Genomic DNA, 22600 nt, shown 5'->3' with positions numbered 1-22600 from the left:
CTTATATAAGCTCAATAGAGATTTAGGGATGCATATGATCTGAATCACATCAATAATTAAAAGTTTTATTAGGAAAGATACATAATTTCTTACAACTAGGATCCCGTGCTTGTGTTTTTGATGATAATAAATATTATTGATTGAATCTCTACTTCTCCTAGCATTTATATTGCATATCAACTTTTGTGTGTACCAACATTTTAGTTATGTCATATACCATCCAAGAACTTTCAGGGCTTAAGATTGAGTAGAATAGGATGATCTTTACAAGAGTCTTTAACCTTCATTTCTTTATTTTTAATTTCTTGAGTCAAAGTCTTGTAAGGGTGTTTGCTGTTTTGACTACCGTACACACAAACACACTAGGGAGTGCAAAAATGAATTTTTTTAAAAAGTGTACTAATCGTATCGTACAATCAATATCATATTGTATAATCAGTTATTTGATAAATAAATTTAAATAGCTAATTCAATAATTGATGTTGTTAAAACAATCATATTATATGAACATGATCGTATTGTACGATCGGTTTAACCTAAAAACCCTAGAAGCCAATAAAATTTAAGTAATTATTTTAAATTTTAAATAGTCATATTATATGAATAATTTGTATTGTACAACATTTAAAAACTTACGTAAATTAATTCTCGTGATTATTTAATCAAATTAATGTTTAATTATTACAACAAAATATAACATACAATGTGGATTGTAACGTACAATAGACAGACACGAAATCTGATCATTCCAAAGATCATTCGGGATGAAAACTTAGTTTTTAAACTAATCATATATTACAATGTCAATCGTACTAGTCGATGGGCAAAGATGATTTTTTTTTCATCTCGATATTAAGATAATTAAACTAATCATACCGTACGATTTATAGATTGTATTGTACAATCAATATATAAACTTAAATAGCTCTTTCTGTAACTATTCCATTGTATTGAATGAAATCTAGTCTTTAAAATAATCTGATTGATCAATTCTTCATCCTATTGTATTAACAGAGTTGACAGAATTGAATTTTTATGGTTTTTTAAGCCTTGTATAAAAGACTTTATATTAGACTCTTAAGGAATCTTTAACAGTTGAAGGGATTTTGAGATAGAGTTTCGTGAGTTCATAGAGCATTAGAGAAGGAGAAGGTGAAGTAGTAAGAGAGGGATAAGTAGTATGAGGGGATTTCACATGGTTGCTCCAAGCAGGCTTGCACCTTGATTCCTCCAATGTCTTTGTTGGTGCCTTGGGGATGTTCTATGGAGAAATGCTTCAAGGCTGAAGAGCAACAGGTTCTATACCTTCACTAAGAGGGTAAAAATTATTACAATGTTCCCTGCCTTCACAAGGAAAATAAAAAAGGATTCCAATGCTCTCTAACTTCATGAAGAGAGAGAAAAAATATTTTAAGGTTCTCTACCTTCACTAGGAGAGTGAAAAATCATTTTAGTACTCTGCCGCACTGTATTTGTGGAAGAAATTATGTAAGGGCTTCTCAACCTTACTATGGGGGCTCGAGAAGAGACACTAAAGATTTATTCCCCCCCCCCCCCCCCCCCTCTTGGTGTGTCTTGGGTAGTTCAATAAGGTTTAACCATCTCACTTGAACTTTCAATTAATATCTAGGAGAGTTTCAGAATTAATGATTTAAAAATCTTTGAGAAAAGATCATATGACATATGTTGGGAATATAAATACTGTTGAGGGTTATTCAATAACCCGTCCTCCATTATTTGATAACATTCCATTTGATTTTTGAAAAATTTTCATGTCTATACTTTTGCAATCTATTAACTAAAGCATGTGGCACATGACTCAAGTAGAATATACACTTCCATCTCATATTATTAATGGAAAAAAGGAACAATTTCATTTTAATGAAAGGAGTTATGAGGATAGAGACTTTGCACAACTTAATGCTAATGTCTGAACTATTTTTTTTGTTCACTTAAATCAAAAGATTATATGAAAGTCTCTACCTGTACTATTGGCAAGGATATCTGGGATAGATTATATATTACTTACAAGAGTACTAGTGAAGTAAAATAATCTCGCTTAAATATTTTATTACATTATTATGAATTTTTTTGCATAAAATCAAATGAGACTATCTTAGAAATATACACTAGGTTTATACAGATAGTGACATCCATGCATGCTCTAGGTAGAAAACTATTAAAATTTGACAAAGTCAACAACAAAATAATGTTTTATCTATCTGATAATTATGATGCAAAAGTTACCGCCTCATGTGAATCTAAAGATCTATATATCTATTATATTTATAATATGTTTGGCTCACTCTTTACCTATGAGCAGATTGTGAGTCAAAGGATTTTGGATGCAGGTGATAAGAGGAAAGAGAAAGAAGTGGCACTGAAGGCCAATAATTAAGAAAGTGATAGTTCTACTGCTGATGAGGATGATTATATAATATTGATGATTTGGCAATTCAAGAGTATTCTAAAGAGAAAGCAAATAAGTCATCAACACGGGACTAAAGGTAAATTAGGAAAAACTACTATGGTTTCCTCTTACACTATTTATTTTGAGTATAGAAAAACATGACATTTGAATTCTGAATGCCCCTACTTAAAATCTCACCCTATCAAGGAGAAGGGTGAGGAGAAGAAAAACTACATAAAGGGGAAGCAAAGGATGCAAAAAGCTTTTTGGGCAAATTCTGGCATAAACTGATCAAAATTCACTCTAATTAAGATGAGGTATGTGAACTCACCTATAATGATTTAGTTGCTATCTTTGAAAAAAATACATGAATCATATTGGAAACTAAAGAAACTCCATGCTAGTTTGAACTTGAAATTTTTTTAACTGCAAAAAAAGCATGATTGTTTGAGAATTGAACATTCTTCATTAGATAAAGAACATGCTTTTTTAGTCGATGAATTTGAAACATTGAATAAAAGTCATATTAAATTATTAATGTTTGAAAGGTGAGCATATTGATTTAGAGGAAACATTTTAGGAGTTAGAGACACTTGCATCAAAATTCGATAGTAAAGAGCATGAATTAATAGTTGAATTTGGTATTGAAAGAAGTGCAAATGAATATCTACTAAAGAAAATCAGTGCACTACAATAAAAGAATCATAAGCTATTCATACATAGCCACATCCAAGGACACAACATGCATATCATACCCAATGAAGAGGCACAACACCCCACATTAATTATCAAATCTGTTCCATGGGATTAGGTCCTATTCCTTTGGCATGTTAGACACATAGCCACCACTTGCACCACACACCGTAAAATACATCTAGGGTGGAGGCCAAAGTCAAGTGCATAATATAACATGCATATCATTCATTCAAGAAATATAAGGCGGAACCCAAACTCACTTGGGTTCCCAAATCTAACCCTTGATTGACTTTGTAGGGATATGCTCTCACAAAAGGCCTAGTGAGAGCATGTGGTATATGAACAGTGGATGCTCACTACACATGACTAGAGATTTTAAGTAATTCATCACGCTCGAGGCTGGGCAGGAGAAAAAGTTACATTGGAAGATAACACCATTAGGAAAGCAGTTGGCACAAGTATGATTGACAACTCAAAGAACTTTATTATTGATATGTTTTAATAGTAAAGGGTTTGAAACAAAACTATTTGAATATTAGTCAATTATGTTATAAAGATTTTGATATTTAATTTATATATACTAAGTATTTAATTAGCTTAAATGAAAATATTATTTTAGAAGAAAAATTAATAAACAACATTTACATGCTTGACTTAAATTGTGTTGATTGTTAAAATTCCTTATGTTTAAAAACTATTGTTGATGAATCCTAGTTATGGCATAGGCGACTATGTCATGCAAGCATGAAAAAACTTAGAAAGATTACCTAGAAAGACCTAGTTAGAGGTATATACAAGCTAGATTTTTATACGGACCACCTTTATGATGTCTGCCAATTAGGAAAATAATTCAAATGATCATTTCATTCTATTAAGGATATTATCATCTCTTGGCCACTAGAAATCTTAAACATGGACTTGTTTGGGCATGTTAATAAAACCATATTAGGAGGGAAAACTTACAGATATGTAACAGTCAATGATTTATCTAAATTCATATGGATTAGGTTCTTATCTTATAAGAGTAAATCATTTAAGGAGTTTAGAATGTTCTCCACTTGGATTCAAAGAAAATTATGATGTGAAATTTCAACTATCCATTGTGATTATAATGGAGATTTTAAGAATGATAAGTTTGAATCATACTATAAGGAGCTAAGAATAGAACATAATTTTGCTACCCCTATTAGTAGAATGGGGTAGCTGAAAGAAAGAATAGAACCTTAGTAGAAGTTGCTAGGGCTTACATAGCTATAGAAAGCTGTGTTGCTTAAGTTTTATGGATGAAATAATAAATCCTTGATCTTGGACTATCTATAAGCATCATGCTTATCATGTTGACAACACTTTTCTAAAAATCCAATTCAACACTCCCACACTAATTATATAGACATTGGACATTATTTTATCAGAGATTATATAACAAAGGAAAATATATGACTGTATCATGTAGCCATTAAAAATCAATTGACAGACATTTTCACCAAACCCTTAAACTATGATACTTTTAGCACAACAAGGACAGTCAGAATGCGCAAATCAATTGACAGACATTTTCACCAAATCCCACTTGCTATCATCTAAAGGAGACTATAATTAGAGTGCTATAAGCCTCATTATTAGGGATGCCCCATTGAATCAACATTAACCTCTTATCCACTCTCTTAATCAGAATGCGCAAATCATCCAACATATCCTCAGAACTTCAATTCTAGCTAAAGCTAGGGATTAAGTTAATATCACCCCACTCTTGTCTTTAGTTATATATTTCATTATGTTTGACACTTAGTTTGATGAGGCTCACATGATTATCAGCTACTTAAAAAATGTCACTTATATCTGTCTACCTTTCACCAAACAAAAATAGAACATTGCTTTAGGACATATAGTAGCCTATGCCCTCAACCAAAAATATTAACTTATCTATCATGGCACTGTAGACTATTTTTCCTACCTTCTACACTGACAGCTCATTTCACGTTCATTTTTGCCGACACTAGATAAATAAGACAGTCGATGAGCTAGATTTTGATGAAGCGGTGGGAGATCTTCCTACTCCACCACTAGCTCCAGCACCCGCACCTACACCAGCTCCTATAGCAGCCCAATATGATCTTTACAACACAGTGGTAAATGGCTTTGCCAACTTAAATACCATGATCATCTCACATATTAATGAGAACAATCAGCATTGGGAGGATATATGTCAGTATAAAGAAGCCTTCCTACAATGACACTAGTAGTTATAAAAGTAGCATGAGGCTAATAAGGAGTGGTTCACCGAGCATTTTTTGCTCATAGTTGTTTTTTTCTACCAACACCACCACCTGATAAGGAATCATCCTACTTCTAGGAATGAATTTTGTTGTAATTCATGTTGGTGTCTTCTACTACCTTTTCTATTTTATGCTTGTATTTTCTTTCTTGTATCATTGTTCCTCCTTTTTGTGATGTTAAAAAGGGGAAGTAGTGTTTGGCTTGTTAGCTTGTAGCTCATTCTTATTCTATTTAAGTCTGATTTTCTTTTATGATTATGTTCCTTTTTTTATTTTCGATTTGAAAAAAATATTTTATTTCTTTATTTTTAAAATACTTCACTTAGTGAGGGGGAGCTTAGGAGAAAATATAATTAACTTGTAATTTTAACAAAAAAAAAATATTTATCAACATCAAATAGGGGTGATTATTACAAACTAGAATCTCAAGCTTATATTTTTTATAATAATAAATATTATTGAATGAATCTCTTCTCCTAGTATTTAAATTGCATATCTACTTTTTATGTGTACTAACATTTCAAGTGAACCATAAACCATCTAAGAAATTTCAAGACTTAAGAGTGGGTAGAATGAGATGATGTTTACAAGAGCATGTAACCTTCATTTCTTTATTTTTTTTTTCTTGAGTCAAAGTCATGTAAGGGTGTATGTTATTTTGGCAATCATGCATACATACACTAAGGAGTGAGAAAATGAATTTAAAAAAATTGAATTAATCGTACTGTACGATTAAGATCACATTGAATGATCAGTTATTAAAAAAAAGGATAATTCTATAATTAATGTTTTTAAACTAATCATGGAGTTTAAACATGATTGTCTGCATGTATGATTAGTTTGACCAGAAAACCCTAGCCACCAATCAAATTTAAGTAATTTAAATTTTTATTTTTTAACTAATTATACTATATGAATATGTTTATATGATATGATATTTAAAAAATTACTTAAATTAATCCCCATGATTATTCAATCAAAATAAATTTTAATTAGTATGGCAGATAGAACAGCACGAATTGGATCATACTGTATGATAGGCAGAGACAAAATATGATCATCTCGAAGATCATCCTGGATAAAACCTTAATTTTTGAACTAATCATATAGTATGATGGAAATCAAACTGGATGACTAGTAGAGATAATTTTTTATTATCCCAAAGATTATCCTGTGCAATCTTAAGATAAATTAAACTAATCATATTGTACTATCTATTTATCATAATATGTGATCGATATCTAAAATTTGAATAGCTCATTCTACTGCTATTCCGTTATACTGAGTGAAATATGCTTTTTAAACTAATCATACTATATGATCCTTGATCGTACTATACGAACAGAGTTAACATAATTGAATTTTTAGAATTTTTTAAAGAATTGTATAAAATATTTCTTATTATACTCTTAAGAAATCTTTGGTTATTGAAGGAATTATAAGAGAGAGCTTTGTGAGGTCGTTGAGCATTAGAGAAGGATAAAGTGAAATTGTGAGAGAGGGAGAAGTAATGTGACGGGATTCCACATTGTTGCTTTAAGCAGGGTTTCACCTTGATTCCTCTAGTGGCTTTGTTGGTCTTTTAGGGTTGTTATGCAGTGAAAGCTTCAAGGCTGAAGATCGTTAGATTCGCTGCCTTCACTAAGAGGGTGAAAAAAGATTCAAAGGTTCTTTACCTTTACTAGGAGGATGAAAAAGGATTTATGTACTCTATCGCATTGGGTCAGTGGAAGAGAATGTGTAAGGGCTATTTTGCCTTGATGGGGGCTAAAGGAGAGACACTAAAGATTTACTGAAATACCTGGAGAGGACTCCAGAGAGTGGATGCTGGTAGAGTTTTGACCAAACCACTATAAAATCGAGTGTGCTCGTTCTACTTCATTTTTTAGTATTTTTTTTCTTGCAATTTAACTTCTTTTACAATTATTATTCTTACAAATATGTGTTATGATTATAAATCTTCGGTAATGTTGATTATTATTTCAAAAGAAACTAAAAATTGAAAAATATATTTTATTATTTATTTTTTGTTGCAAAAATCAAAAGAGCAAAATAACATAGCTTTTATAAAGAATTTCTATATTTTTAATAATTATAACTATATTGTTGAATTAATTATATTATTATACATACTTGTATCTTTTATTTTAGTTATTTTATTTACTCTATTTGTTGATTGCATATTAATGGTTATATACTTTATAAACATAGAAAGGAACATTTGTTGTTTGATGCTGAAATAGAAAGAACCCTTTCAAAAATTTGAAAAACTAAAAATATTATAAAAATGGTGAACATATATTAGATCAAGATCATTCTATACCTCTTGGGGATGATGCTAACCCTTTAGTAGATAAAATTTCTCATAATATTAATAAACTTATGATCCAAGCAAATAATTTTGTATTTAAGCCTACCATAATTCAAATGGTTAAAAATTCTCAGTTTGGGGGAGCTCCTGTTGAAGATCATAATGTACACTTAGCCAATTTCTTAGAAATTTGTGTAACATTTAAGTATAATGGTGTCAGTGAAGATGCTATTAGAATTCAATTGTTTCTATTCTTTAAGAGAAAAAGCTATGATGTGGTTGAATTCTTTACATCTAGGTTCTATAACCACTTGGAATGAGTTGGTTCATAAGTTTCTTGCTAAGTATTTCCCACATTCAAAGACTGTTAAACTCAGAAGTAATATCATTTCTTTTACACAATTTGAGGGAGAATCAATTTATGAGAGTTGGGAGAGATTTAAGAAAATACTTACGAAATTCCCTCACCATGCCTTACCCATGATTGGTTGGGTATTTAAATATTTTATAATAGATTAGTATGATATCTTGGAGCAATCATAGATGTTGTAGGTGGAGGATCGTTAGTGTATAAACCGTTTAAGGAAGCATATGAACTAATAGAGGTAATGGCTACTAATAATTTTTAGTGGTCTGTTGATAAGGTAAATCTTAAGAGAGTAGTAGAAGTATATGAATATGATGCTTTTTTAATTTTGACGGCACAAGTTGTAGCAATTTCTAAGAAGTTGAGTATAGTAGAAGAAAGTATAGAATTCAAAACTAAATTATCCAAGCAATTAGAGGATCAAAAGTTAATTGAAAATAATAATGTGCAAGGGATTGAAAATTTTTGTTTGATTGGAAGACAAAATAATCCCTAGTGTAATACATATTATTCAAGTTGGAGGAACCATCCTAATTTTAATTGGTCAAATAATATTGTTGGCAACAATCAATGAAAGTCTAATCAAAATAATCAATTATTTGATTGGAATAATCCTTATCAATTTTTTGTTAATCATATACTTGCATATCTTCTAGGATTTAATCAAAGCAATCAACTTGGAAGTATAAAATCACTGTTGGAAGATGTAGTGATTAAGTTAGGGGCTCAATTACAAAATCAAGATAATTCAATTATGCACTTCGAAATCTAATTATGTGAACTTGGAATTTTAGTCAATAGTAGATCTCTTGGATCATTGCCTAGTAATACTGAAGTTAACCAAATGGAAAAAAGAAAATGTTTCAAGATAAAATCATTTGAAGATTAGTAGCAATATATCGCATCCAAATTTATAAAGCTAGGCAAGTCTAGCTAAAGACTATAAACTTAGTGTTATATGGGAGGCAAAGCAACTTTTAATTTTTATTTTCTTAGTAGATTAGATATAATAATAATTGTCATTAATTAAATAAATTTTTGAGAGTGAAAGGAGAGCTGTAGCATTGCTTATAGTGAAACTACGCTTGGTCATGTCGCATTAGTTTAAAATTAAAATTTTGGTACTTTACTCTATCACTTTATTACTTGATTCAACATGTATATTTGCATATATTAAGTGGAGTTTTATTATTTTTATATTAAAAAAAATTGAGCATTATTTAGGGGTGATAGAGCCATAGATTTTTATACAATTCAAAGTTAACTCCATAGCCCTCATCAGTAGCTTATTTTTTCTCTTTTGAATTAGATTGAGCTAATACATAGCCCCTATCAATAGCATATCTCCTACTTGATCCTTAAGATGTCCTCTTAAATATTGGGCATTATATTGAACAATTGGAATAAGTGATAGTGTGCATAAGGGTATATAATTCATCTTTGTGTACATAATGAAAAGTATGTATTGGATTCAAATTTATTCTGGGCAACATCATGGCCTTTTTAGAGAGTTAAGATAGGAAGATATGGCAAGGGTAGGATGAAAATGAGTTTGTAAGGAAAAGAACTCGTGAATTCACTACTCTGTATGAATAGTGAAAATATTATAATGATGCAAGAAATTCATCTCAACCTATTATTTATAGGGTTGAAAAGGCTATAATAGATGTTAAACCTAGATAAATTATAAATAACACATTATAAATATGTGGACAAGTATCTCTAGATACAAGTGGGTAACCATATCTAACATAACTATGGTTATCTTAGGTGAGATACTATAGTAAGTGCTCTTGATGGTTCCTCTCGAATGAAAGACTAAGTTGAATGCCTTGAGCTAATTCTTTTGAGTTAGAGATTGGTAAGATTAATGAAGTTGTTATTATGGGGTTTTTAGGTGTGTTCCTCTTATAGTTTGAATGAGGGACCCTCTAAGTTATAATTCATTATAGTTGGGGTAAGGTATCCTTTAGGGTGATTTATCCTAAGGCGAGTACCTCCTTGGATTGAGGTTTATTAATGTGAGTTTTTTTTTTAATAAAACAAGTCTAAGGTGTATAATTATTTGGTCAAGCTCATCTTAGGCGAGCTTCAGTAATTTGAGTGTATTCCTATGATGCCTCAGAATCTATTTTGGAAGAATTATTTTCATAACATTCAATAATTAATAGCCAAAGCTACCTAATTTCTTTTATGAATATAAATACCAGTATAAATAAAACTATTAATTAAAACATCAATATATACATTTGTATTTACATGGATCAAAATATGAGTTATTACATCTCCCTTGTTAAATCTTTCTAGGGATGGTTCCCCTCTTGGCGAAGCATATTTTGGATTAGTACACCTCCTAGTCGAGCTCCTTTATGGCAAATTCGACTAATCCTTATGAGTAACTTATTGTTAAGTGTAAAATGTTTATTGTTTATTATGTGTAAGTTTAATAAAAATTTATTATTTTAGTAGTTTTTATGCAAAAAATATATATGAAAAGACAAAAATGATAAGTGTTGAACAATGTCACAATGTTCGATTTCACAACCCCTTAGTAGAAAATTTAGACATTACATTGACATATTCTCTATTTTAAAGCATCACAGTGTCACTAAGGTCTGTGTCACAATGTTACACAATGTCATTGCACCCAAATTCAGCATTGCAGTATTAGAGCCTCAAGAAAATTAGCTCTGAAGTGTTGATCCTTATATTTCCTCAACGCCAAAATTCACATTCCTGCGCTACAATGCTCAAACTTATGGAGCATCATGACATAGCATTTTTCAGCATGAGGAGCCACGTTGACTTAGCTAAAAGATGCAATGTTTCAATCATTTACCGTACTAGGTTAGTCAACACTATAATGGAGCCAAAATTGCAGCATCGAAGTGTCAATTCATTTTATACTACCACAGTGCCACCTTGTTAGTGATGCAAAGGTTGAGCCCATCCATATACTTCCTATAAATAGTTTATCAGTTCTATTATTTAGAGAGTTATATCACTTAAGTTAAATTTTATTATGTTAAGTATATTTCTTTAGTGCCCCTTATAGTAAAGTCTAAGGGAGGCTAGGAAAGTGTAAGATACCTTTTCTTATAGAGATATTAGCCTATTTGTGTAAGAAACTCTGTGGTTGGACGAAGGAGTGTGGAAAAGATCATTTGATCCTTCCGAGTGATAATTTTCTATTACTTGTCTTTTATCTTATCTTTCAATGAAAGAATTGAAGATGAGTTTGCTTACTCTGTTTTTCATGTCTGACTAATTCTCTAGTTTTAGGTTCATGATATACAAAGCATAACAAGTATTGATACAGACTCTTATTCCTTAAATGATAAAATAATTTTTTTAATATCCCTCATTCTTCATTTTATATATACAATGGCCACATGTGCTATTAATATCTAGTATAATGTATAGTCTTGACAGAGGAATGTTGGAATAATTATCATATTATCTCATATACTTCAGATTCGTTAAGACTTAAAAAGAGTTTCAAACCTTTTCATTTTTTCAATCATTGAAAAAACTGAATAATTCAAGTTTCATTTAAAATAATCATTTTGGCTAACTATTTTGATGTATATCATAACTAAAAAGGCAATAGGAACTAAAATGAACAGTGCAATAGAAATAAGCGTAAGAATATTAACTTCCATAATCTCTTTATTTTCTTCTTTCACAATAATTTAGGATCTAATCCCATAGAGATGATAAAGAGCAAGATCTGAGATCCACATCTATGATTTGAAAGGTTTGAATGATCAAATTTGCAATCAGTTGTTAGAATATATATGTGCTCAAATCGTTCATTTGAAGAAATTGAAACCCTTCTTATTGGATGATCATGATACTTCCCAAAGACAAAAATTCTTGATCAATGGAGGAACTATATTACCATTTTTGTTCAAAAAAATAACAAATTGAGTATTGAAACGTAATGTTGCCATTCCTAAACATAGGATGTTTTAATATTCTAGGTTATATGGATATAAAAAATTATAGGATGGCTATAAATGTTTCTTTTTATTCCTACGAGCTTGATAGAGATCTAGGAAAGCATATGCTCCGATGCACATCTTAAATCAAAAGAGTCTCATTAAGAAAACTATGTTATTTATATTTATTAGTCTAAAATACTTTATTTTCATAAGTATCAAAATCTCCTTACAATTATTTCTTTCAATGATAAAAACTCAAAAACATCTTTTTTATTTATTTATTAGTAGGATAAGTTATGCATTTGAAGTAAGAAGCAGTAGTTAAGTTACAATTAAGTAAAATACTTCTCATGGGTTTGATACTCTACTTTATCACCTTATTACTTTATTTGACGTGTATACTTACATATTTTAGTGGGATTTTATTAATTTTATATTAAAAAATCCAAGAATATTTCAAACTCAATAAGTCACATAGAAGCTCACTATAAGCCCCCGTCAAGTTTTTGGCATCATTTCCAAGGAAGTAATATATCTGTTGTAATTTTTACTATATTAATGAAACAATTGTATATTTAAAGCTACTTGTACCATGTATCTTTATTCTATTTCATAAAAAATTTTAAAATCCAAAAAAAAAATATTTTGTTGATTATTTAGCTCATGATTTTTATTTTAGTTATTTTATCATTATTGCATGCTTGGTAGATCTAGTTAAGGAGCCATTGTTGTTAGACCCTAAAATAGAAAGGACCTTTACAAAAATTTGAAAAACTAAAAAAAAAAAAAATTTGGAGATGTCTAAACTAGTGCAAAATCATGACCATTCAAGACCTCTTAGGGAGTATGTTAACCATGTAGTAGAAGGAATCCATCAGAGTATCAATAGACCTACTATCCATGCTAATAACTTTGAACTGAAATATGTCACAATTTAAATGGTTAATTTTTTTTACTTTGGGAATACTCATGTTGAAGATCTCAACTTATACTTGGTCAATTTCTTGGAAATATGTACAACATTTAAGTTTAATGGTGTTATTGATGATATTATTAGATGTAGATTATTCTCATTTTATCTAAGGGACAAAGCTAAGATATGTTTATGTTCAGGCTCTATAATCAGTTGGAATGAGTTGGCTCATAAATTCCTAACTAAGTATTTCCCACCTTCAAAAATTGCCAAACATAGGAATTATATCACATCTTTTGTGTAGTTTAAGGGATAATTAATTTATGAAATTTGGGTGAAATTTAAGGAAATACCCTCACCATGCTTTACGTACACAATTGGTTGGTTATTCAAAATTGTTATAATGGATTGGCATGATCCCTTAGATCAATCATAGATACTGCTAACTGGAGAAACTTTAATGTCTAAGCCACTTTAGGAATCATATGAACTAATAGGGGAAACAGCTATAAATATTTTTAATGGTCTGCTAATAGGGTGAATCCTAAGAGAGTATCTAAATTCTATGAATTAGATGCTTTTTCAATTCTTACTACTCAAGTAGTTACAATTTCAAAGAGATTGGATAATATGGGAGTTAGAACTGGACCATATAGGAATAATTGTTACTCTAATCCTGTAATTTATCCTAAATATATGAGTACTGTAGCACCATATATTACAGCGCCTCAGCATTACCCTTCAAGATTTGATCAAAATTATAAATTTTTGAGTAGGAAGATACTATTAGAAGAGGTAGTAGCACAATTGGAGATTTAAGTGTATGATCAATCTATAACCCTCAAAAAAATAAAAGATTAGATATGGCAGCTTGCTAGGTTGATCAACAATAAAAAAAATTAGAAGAGCAATGTAATAATATCTAGCTTAGGAGTGGAGAGATTTAGGAGGCCCATATAAGGACATAGATCAATCTAATAAGGATAATGATGTAGAAGAATCTTTAGAGGAAGAACCCCATACTGAACAACCTGAATTCATCAATGAAACTGAGAAACCAATTAGAAAAGTTATAGAGAGACCACCACCACCTTTTCCTCAGAGGTTGATCAAATAACATTTGGACAATTCTCTAGGTTCTTAGAAGTGTCTAAAAAGTTAACCATCAACATAACTTTCTATAAAGCACTAGGGAAGATGCCCACCTATGCTAAATTCATAAAGGATGTTCTAAATAAGAAAATAAAGTTATGAGAATTAAAAATGGCAGCCTTACCTAAAAAGTGCAGTGCTATAATTAAAAAAAAAAACTTCTTGAAAAATTAAAAGATCCTGATATCTTCACCATTCTCATAACTATAGGAGATAATTTTTTTGGTAGAGATTTATATGATTTAGGATCTAGCATTAATCATATGCCCTTATCCATTTTTAGAAGATTAGGGGGGTAATCATTAGTACATATTGATGAAGATTGTGAGGACTTAGGAGAATATATTCAATTAATTAAAGATAATATTAAATATTTAGGGAGAAGTTTGAGACTTTAGAAACTTCATTTTTTGATAAAACTTTGAGACCTTTTGTAGAAGCCACTGACTTAAAGCTTGAGGTTTTTTTCAGCCATTTTAAGTATGCCTTTTTGGTAAAAAATTAACTTTACTTGTGATTATTTTTTTAAGATTATAAAGAATAAGAAGAAAATTTGATTAGTATTAAATGATGTTAAATGAGTTAGCCATTAGATCGGTATGCATAGAATTTTAATAGAATCTAATTCAATATCAAAGCTGGTCCTCAAAGAAGTCTAAATTTTATGAAAAAAGTTGTCAAAAAGGAGATACTTAAACAGCTTGATATTGGAAATGTCTATCCTATTTCAGATAGTTCTTGGTTGATCCCCATTTATTGTGTTCCTAAGAAGAATGGTTTAAATATAATAACTAATGAACACAATAAACTTATTCATACTAGGATTGTCACTGTTTGGAGAATCTACATACATTATATGAAGCTAAATAAGGCCACTAAAAAATATCATTTTCCATTGTTTTTCCTTAACTTGATGTTAAATAGGTTGGTAAGTCATTCATTCTACTATTTTTATATGGTTATTCATGGCATCACCAAATTTTTATAACAACTGAAGAATAAGATTAGACTACCTTCTCTAGTCCTTATGGGACATTTGCCTTTAGGAGAAAGCTTTTTGGTCTTTACAATGCCCCTACTACTTTTCAAAGATGCTTGAAGCCACTTTTTTCAAATTTAATTGAGCAGGGCACTAAAATCTGCATGGATGACTTCTCTATTTTTGCTCTACGTTTGATTCTTGTCTTGAACATTTAACTTGTATATTGAAAAGATGTTTAGAGAAAATAATTAGTGTTTAATTTAAAAATATGACAATTTATGGAGACTGAGAGTATTATTTTAGATCATAAAATTTATAAGGAAGGAATAGAGGTGGACATTATAAAAATTCAAGTTATAGAGAAACTTCCCCCATTCACTTCTGTTAAAGGAATTACGAGCTTTCTTGGGCATGTAGGATTTTATGGGAGGCATATAAAGGATTTTTCCAAAATTTCAAAACATTGATGTCATTTGTTGGAAAAAGGATGTTTTTATTTTATTTTTGATACTACATGTTTTGAAGCTTTTAATATGTTGAAACATCATTTGATTATTTCCTCTATTATTATTTCTCTTGATTAGTCCTTACTGTTTATAGTTATGTGCAATGCAAGTGATTTTGATGTTGGTGTTGTTCTGGGTCAAAAGCAAGATAAGAAATTCTAAATCATTTTTTATGCTAGAAGAACCTTAAATTTTGCACTGTGTAATTATACTAAAACTAAAAAAGAATTACTATACATTATTTTTTCTTTTAATAAATTTAGGGTTTATTTGATTGACACAAAAAAAAGTATTTATACTAATCATTCTATAATCAAATACCTTATGATAAAAAAGATACCAAACTTATATTGGTGAGGTAGATTCTTCTATTACAAGAATTTGATGTAGAAATTTTAGATAAAAAGGAATTAAAATTCAAATTGTTTACCATCTATCAAGAATTTCAAATGAAGACCATGCATCTAATGAACTTGAGATTAATGACTTTTTTCCTCATGAATAACTATTTACTTTGCATCTAAATATATCACCATGATATGCTGATACTGTCAATTTTATTATTCTTCCATTTAATTTATCCTTTGTTTAGAAAAAAAGTTCTTGCATAATGCCAAATATTATTTTTGGGATGAACCATATTTATTTAAAGCTTGCAATGAACAAAATATTAGGAGATGTGTCCCCGAGGAACAAGTAGAACACAAAATTAGGGAATGTCATGATTCTCATTATAGAGAGAATTTTATAGTATTTAGTAGTATTTAGAACTGCTTTTAAGGTACTCCAATCAGAATTTTATTGCCCTACTTTATTTAAGGATGTTAATAATTATGTTAGAAAATATGATCAATGTCAAAGAGTGGGCAATATTTCTAGAAGAAATGAAATGCTCTAGAACTATAATTTGGAGATTGAGATATTTGATGTTTGGTAATTGGATTTCATGGGACCGTTTGTACAATCTTATGAATTTCAGTATATTCTTATTGTTGTTAGCTATATATCAAAAGAAATTGAAGGAGTGGAACCCCTAGAACTGATGCTTAGGTTGTGCTTATATATATATATATATATATATATATATATATTCTAGATTTGGGATGCTTAGATTTTTAATTGGTGATAGGGAAAGTCATTTATGCAATAAGAGAGTAGCAGAAGTATTAAGGAAATATGGTATTCATCGTAGGGTTGCAAAAGCTTATCATCCCCAAACTAGTGGCCAAACTGAAATAAAGAATAGGAAAATTAAAAGAATTCTAGAAAAAATTGTTAGTTCTAATAGGAAAGATTGGGCTATTAAATTAGGTGATGCATTATGAGCCTATATAACTATTTTTAAGGCCCATGTTGGCATGTCTCCCTATAAGTTAGTTTTTAGAAAAGCTTGTCACCTTCCTATAAAATTAAAGCATAAGGCGTTCTAGGTTATAAAAGAATTAAATTTTATTCTTATGGGAATAGAAGAAAAAACTTTGATATAGTTGAATGAATTAGAAGAATTTAGAAATAAGGCTTAAGAAAATGTACAAATTTATAAAGATAAAATTAAAAAGTGACGTGACCGTAAGCTTTTAAGGAATGAATTTACCCATAGATAGGATATTTTACTTTTTAATTCTAAACTAAAATTATTTTCAGGAAAACTAAAATCTAGGTGGTCCTGACCATTCACTATTATTAAAGTATTTCTTATGGAGTAGTTGAAATTCAGGATAAAAAAAGTTTATAAAATTTAATGTCAATGGTCATAAACTGATGCCTTATTTAGGTGGCGACATAGAGCGTATGAGAAATATCACTGAGTTTATTCATCCTCAAATAGAATAATTGATATAGTCTGGCTAATGATTATAAACTTAACACTGATGGGAGGTAACCCACTTGTGTTTTTATGTTTAAAAAACATTTTTGTTACTTAGTTCTTCCCTTACGTGTGGTACTATCTTTATTTTGTGATTTATATTTTATGTTTAGTTATGTTTGTTTACTATTAATTTGCATTATTAATTATTTTATTTATATTTATTTATATTCCTTTATAATTAAACTATTGCATAGTATCCTCTATAGATACTAGCATTTTGATTATTAATTTAACAAAAAAAAATTATATACAATTAGGATAATAATAAAATTCTAGATGATAGTTTGAATGAACAATGCATAATAATTCATAATTTGAAAAGCTTAAAAATTAATTATTGTGTAAGCTTTTGACTAGATTTGAATTTAGAAAATATACATTGATACATTGGCTATTGAATTAAAAAAGGAATAATTAAGTTTAAGAAAAAGAAGTGGGTAACTTTAGTAGAAATATCATAGTAAACTTAAAAATGAAATGATTGATCTTATTATATTCTTACATTAAATTAAATTAGAATTGCAAGAGGTTGAAAGTAAAACTGATATTCAAAATCATTAAATTTGTACTCCAAAATAAAAAAGAATGAAATTTATGAAAATTTCTAAAAAAGAAATATATGAAAAGAAGAAATATGAATACTTTCAAAAATTAGTATCAGTTAAAGCTTAAGTTCAAATACATCCTAATACCCAAATTAATAAGGACTTGTAAGTGAACTAGTACATATGATGGTGCACTAATGAACTTTCCATTTAACTACAAGCACAACTAATTAATCCCTAAGTTACATTATTCATTTTTATATTCAAAAGTTAATTTTACACTTATATACAAAATGGATATATTTAAATCAAGTAATAATAATGGCGACTAGTTATGATAATTATTATGACATTTAAAATTAGAATTGTAACTTTGATCATTCTAAAGTACTTTTAGACTATAATGTATCATCTTATATTTTAGTAATTTTAAATTATCAATTTTACTTTGGCTATTAGGTGATCAAATAAGTCAATTTTACTATTGCTTGAGGATAAGCAAGAGCTTAAGCCAGGAGAATTTGTTAAGTGTAAATTATATATTATTTATTGTGTGTATGTTTAGTGAAATTATGTTATTTTAATATTATTTATGCAGAACATATTCATAAAAAATGTAAAAATGATAAGTGCTAAATAATGCCATCAGCATAATTGCTACAGGGTTGGATTTGACAACACCCCAGTGCTAGATTCATATATTTTAGCACCAGGTTCTCTATATTAAAGAGTTGTAATGTCACTAAGGTTAGTTTTTGCTGCATTACACAACATTGCTACACCCAAATTCAGAACTGTAGTATTAGAGCCTCAGGAAAATGAGCCTCAAAGCATCAATCCTTACCTCTCATTAACGCCAAAATTCAAATTCCAATGCTAGAGCACTCAAACTTTTGGAGAGCCGTGGTAGAGCAGTTGCCAGCATGAGGAGCTACGTCAACTCAGCTAAAAGATGAGTTGTTTCAATCATTAACCATGTCAAGTCAGCAAGTGACACAGTTGAATCAAAATTACATTGCCAAGATTCTAGTTCATTTTAAATCGTTGCAGTGCCACCTTGTCGAGTTCCGCGGTGCTTGATCCTCGAACATATAGTTCCTATAGCTAGTACTCAATTTTATTATTTAGAGAGTTTTATCACTTAAGTGAAATTTTATAATCTTAATCGTATTTCTTTAGTGCCCCATAAAGTAAAGTCTAAGAGAGTATAGGGAAATACAATATACTTTTTCTTATGGAGATCTTAGCCTGTTTGTGTAAGCAACTCTGTGGTTGGAGGAAGGAGTACAGAGAAGATCATTTGATCATTCTGAGTGACAATTTTTTTATTACTTCTCTTATATCTTATCTTTCAATCAACGAAATGAAGATGAGTTTGTTTGCTCTATATTTAATGTTTGGCTAATTCTTTAATTTTGGTTTGGTGATGTAAAAAAGCATAGCAAGTACTAATGTAAACTTTTATTCCTTGAATAATAAAATGATATTTTCAATATATCTCAATCTTTATTTAATGCATGCAATGGTCATATGTGTAGTTAAAATCTAGTGTGATGTATAACCTTGATGTAGGAATACTGAAATAAATAGGAGTATTGAAATGGGATGTTGGCATATCTAGACATATGATGTTTAAATATTGTAGGTTATATACAGATAGTAAAATCGTAAGAAGCCCATAAACCTTTATTTCACCCCTACAAGTTTGACAAAAATTTTGGGATGCATATGTTATGATATACATCTAAAATCAAAAGTGTCTTATTAGAAAAACTATATTATTTACATTCATTAGTCCAAAATAATTTATTTTTATAAGTATCAAAATATCCTTGCAAATATTTCTTTCAGTGATAAAAACTCCAAAACAACATTTTTATTTTTTCAGTATGATACGTTGTGTATTTGAAGTAAGCAGTAGTAGTTAAGTTGCAATTAAGCATAATACTTTCTCATGGGTTTGACGCTCTACTCTATCATTTTATTACTTGATTTGGCACACATACTTGCATATTTTAGTGGTTTTTATTAATTTTATATCAAAGAAAACCTAAGCATATTTCAAACTCTGCAAGTTATATAGTAGCTCATCATAAGCCCCCATCACTTATATCGCATAATAAGATATACATCCCTGATTTACTTCCGTATTTGGAGAGTAACTTTTACAAAGGATGATGGAATCAAATAAAAAAATTTATTATTCATATTAACAGATAAAATAAACTAAAATTTTATTGTCCTTTTTTTTCTTATATGAGAAGAGTGCATAATATGATATTTCTATAATGATATTCATTTGACCTTTATAATGTCATTGCTTATAAATAGAGGTGAGGGGCAATATTTGGTTGCACTCCATAATTCTTTTGCCTTTTTGCCTCACTGCATTAGCTTATACAAAGAATGGTTGAGTCCACATGTTTGCATTTTGGTGATTTCAATAACCACAAATTATGAAGAGCATTCTTTCAGAAGCACAAGGAGATAAAGATTGAGGGGCAGAAGTCCTACTAGCTAGCTAAGGTGAAGAGGCAAGTACTTTTCTTTAGACTGAATATGTTAAAAAATGCTCGCTCGTCCAACTCTGAATGGTTACCCCTTATTAAGAGATGTGACCAACACATCTCTATAGCTAAGAAAGTCAGCTAGACCCTATGGTAGTCAACACAAAGCCTAAGATGGATGTCCTTGTAACAAAAGTTGTTAACTTGGAGCCGAAGGTGATCAACTAGGTGACTCCATATCAGCTCCCTCTAATTAGCAAGATGATTTCCCCAACATGAGTAGACCTATTTTTAGTTCAAAATGTTTAACTAGGCATCTTACCATGCATAATTTTATGTATAAGTGGGATTGGAAAGTGGCTTGGATTCAATACTAGAAGAGGTTAACCAGAAATGAGTCATCACTAGTGGTAAGAAAAGTTTCTTTTTTATTTTTGAAAAATTCATGTATGGGTGCTTAATTCCACTGCTCATAGATAAACTTATAATTCACTTGATGGTGGGCATGTTTTTTAGTCACCAAACAAGCAAGTTTTAGGCATACCCCTTATTAAGTGGGAACCTAGTTTATACACTGGGTCGCAAAACATCTATGCTAAGTTCATAGAGATATTTTTCACTTTTAGATAAAGAATTCCCACTACTTTACCATTTGCTCAATATGACAGGTACTACTTTCATGAAGTGAGTAGATGATTTGGTAGGTAGACATGATTCCCTAAAAGGTCCATGATGAACAATGTGTCATATGATACCTACTATATGGTGGAATATGCCCAATAATCCTTCGCTTAAGAGTTTCTTATATATATATTCCTTCTAATTTTTATGAACCTTCCCCACCATCATTGAGTGATCCAAGCATCGAAACCTTAGTGCCATCTCCACTACAGATTATGTTAGGGGGATTAAATATCTTGGCTAAAGAGTTTACCCACATAAAGGCTAAGTTTAAGGAAGGATAGAAAAGGATTATGGCTTTGGAAATGGTGATCTCCTCTATGATGGTGAGTGAGGATGTTAATTTTTTTGTGTTGAGAGGTTCTCAATCTGAAAAATATGATTGTGGTGACATGCAAGTTTTTTGAGTCATCATAGTAGAGTTAATTCCTAATCATAGGCAAGTTCATCCCCTATCGATTCCTCTTTTTGGTTCAATGGCTGAATGCGAGCTAATATTTTATAATGATGTCTGAGAAAGAGATATATGAGATTTTCATAGTTATGGTGGATGCAACTCTAACCTTGAATTTTAAGTTTCTTCTCTCTATAAATACCTCCTTACCCTTAGCTTGGTGAACTATTTTTCTTATTTATGTTATGATTTTCTCTATTTTCACTTATTCTCCTCTAGTGTGAGTGCTTTCTTTAAATATGACTATAATGAAAATATTCCGCATGGATTTTTTAGGGGAAAACACTATTAGGTTTCTCTAATAGTACTTATGTTTGATGACAAGATCTTCCTTGGGAACTACTTCAAGGATAGAAATATCTCTATACAAGTTCTTGACAAAGATGAGAGCATGAACACACTATTTTGTGCTTCCCTTATAATCACTTCAAACATGGGTTATGTTGTTTGTTGTGCCCAGAATTTCTTATGATCTTGAATTTTTACAAGCTCATCCCCACCCAATGTTGAACCTGGTAGGGAGCATTAACACTTTCATCTCGTACTTGTGGTGGAAAAAGATCCCTTGTAGCCTTATCTTATTTTTCCACAATTTTTCCATGAAGGCTTCTAAGTAGGAGGGCTTCCAATTTTATTCCATTTATATGAAGATAAGCAACTTGGCCAACAAATTGAGGGGTTCAAGCATATCTAGTCATAATTATCATCATAAATATTATAAGTAAAATAATATAATAAATGTAGAAAGAAGAGAGTCAAATCATATTTTAATAGTGGTTAGGCCAAGATATACCTAGGAAGAGCTGAAGGTGGACCATTGCCCACTCTAAATTTTTTTTTTCTTAGTAGATGCATGTCCAATCTTAATTTGCTCACACACAAAAGAGAGGTTGATTCAGACCTTGGATTTAGCCTACCAGCTTAGATTCAATCCATAAGTCCTATACTTGAGAATTCTACTAAACTCTCTTTTTGCTCCACATAAG

The 22600-nt window shown here is 30.1% G+C and overlaps 1 non-coding gene across 1 annotated transcript; it reads right to left on the bottom strand.

Moving 5' to 3' along the window:
* Positions 1-8062: 8062 nt before the first annotated feature.
* LOC114578435 lies at positions 8063-8169 on the bottom strand. Its single transcript, XR_003699461.1, has one exon. It is a non-coding gene; the product is annotated as a small nucleolar RNA R71 (small nucleolar RNA).
* Between the last annotated feature and the right edge of the window lie 14431 nt (positions 8170-22600).

Source organism: Dendrobium catenatum, unplaced genomic scaffold, assembly GCF_001605985.2.
Source record: "Dendrobium catenatum unplaced genomic scaffold, ASM160598v2 original_scaffold_26775, whole genome shotgun sequence".
NCBI lineage: Eukaryota > Viridiplantae > Streptophyta > Magnoliopsida > Asparagales > Orchidaceae > Dendrobium > Dendrobium catenatum.
This window is presented reverse-complemented; position numbering and strand designations above follow the sequence as displayed.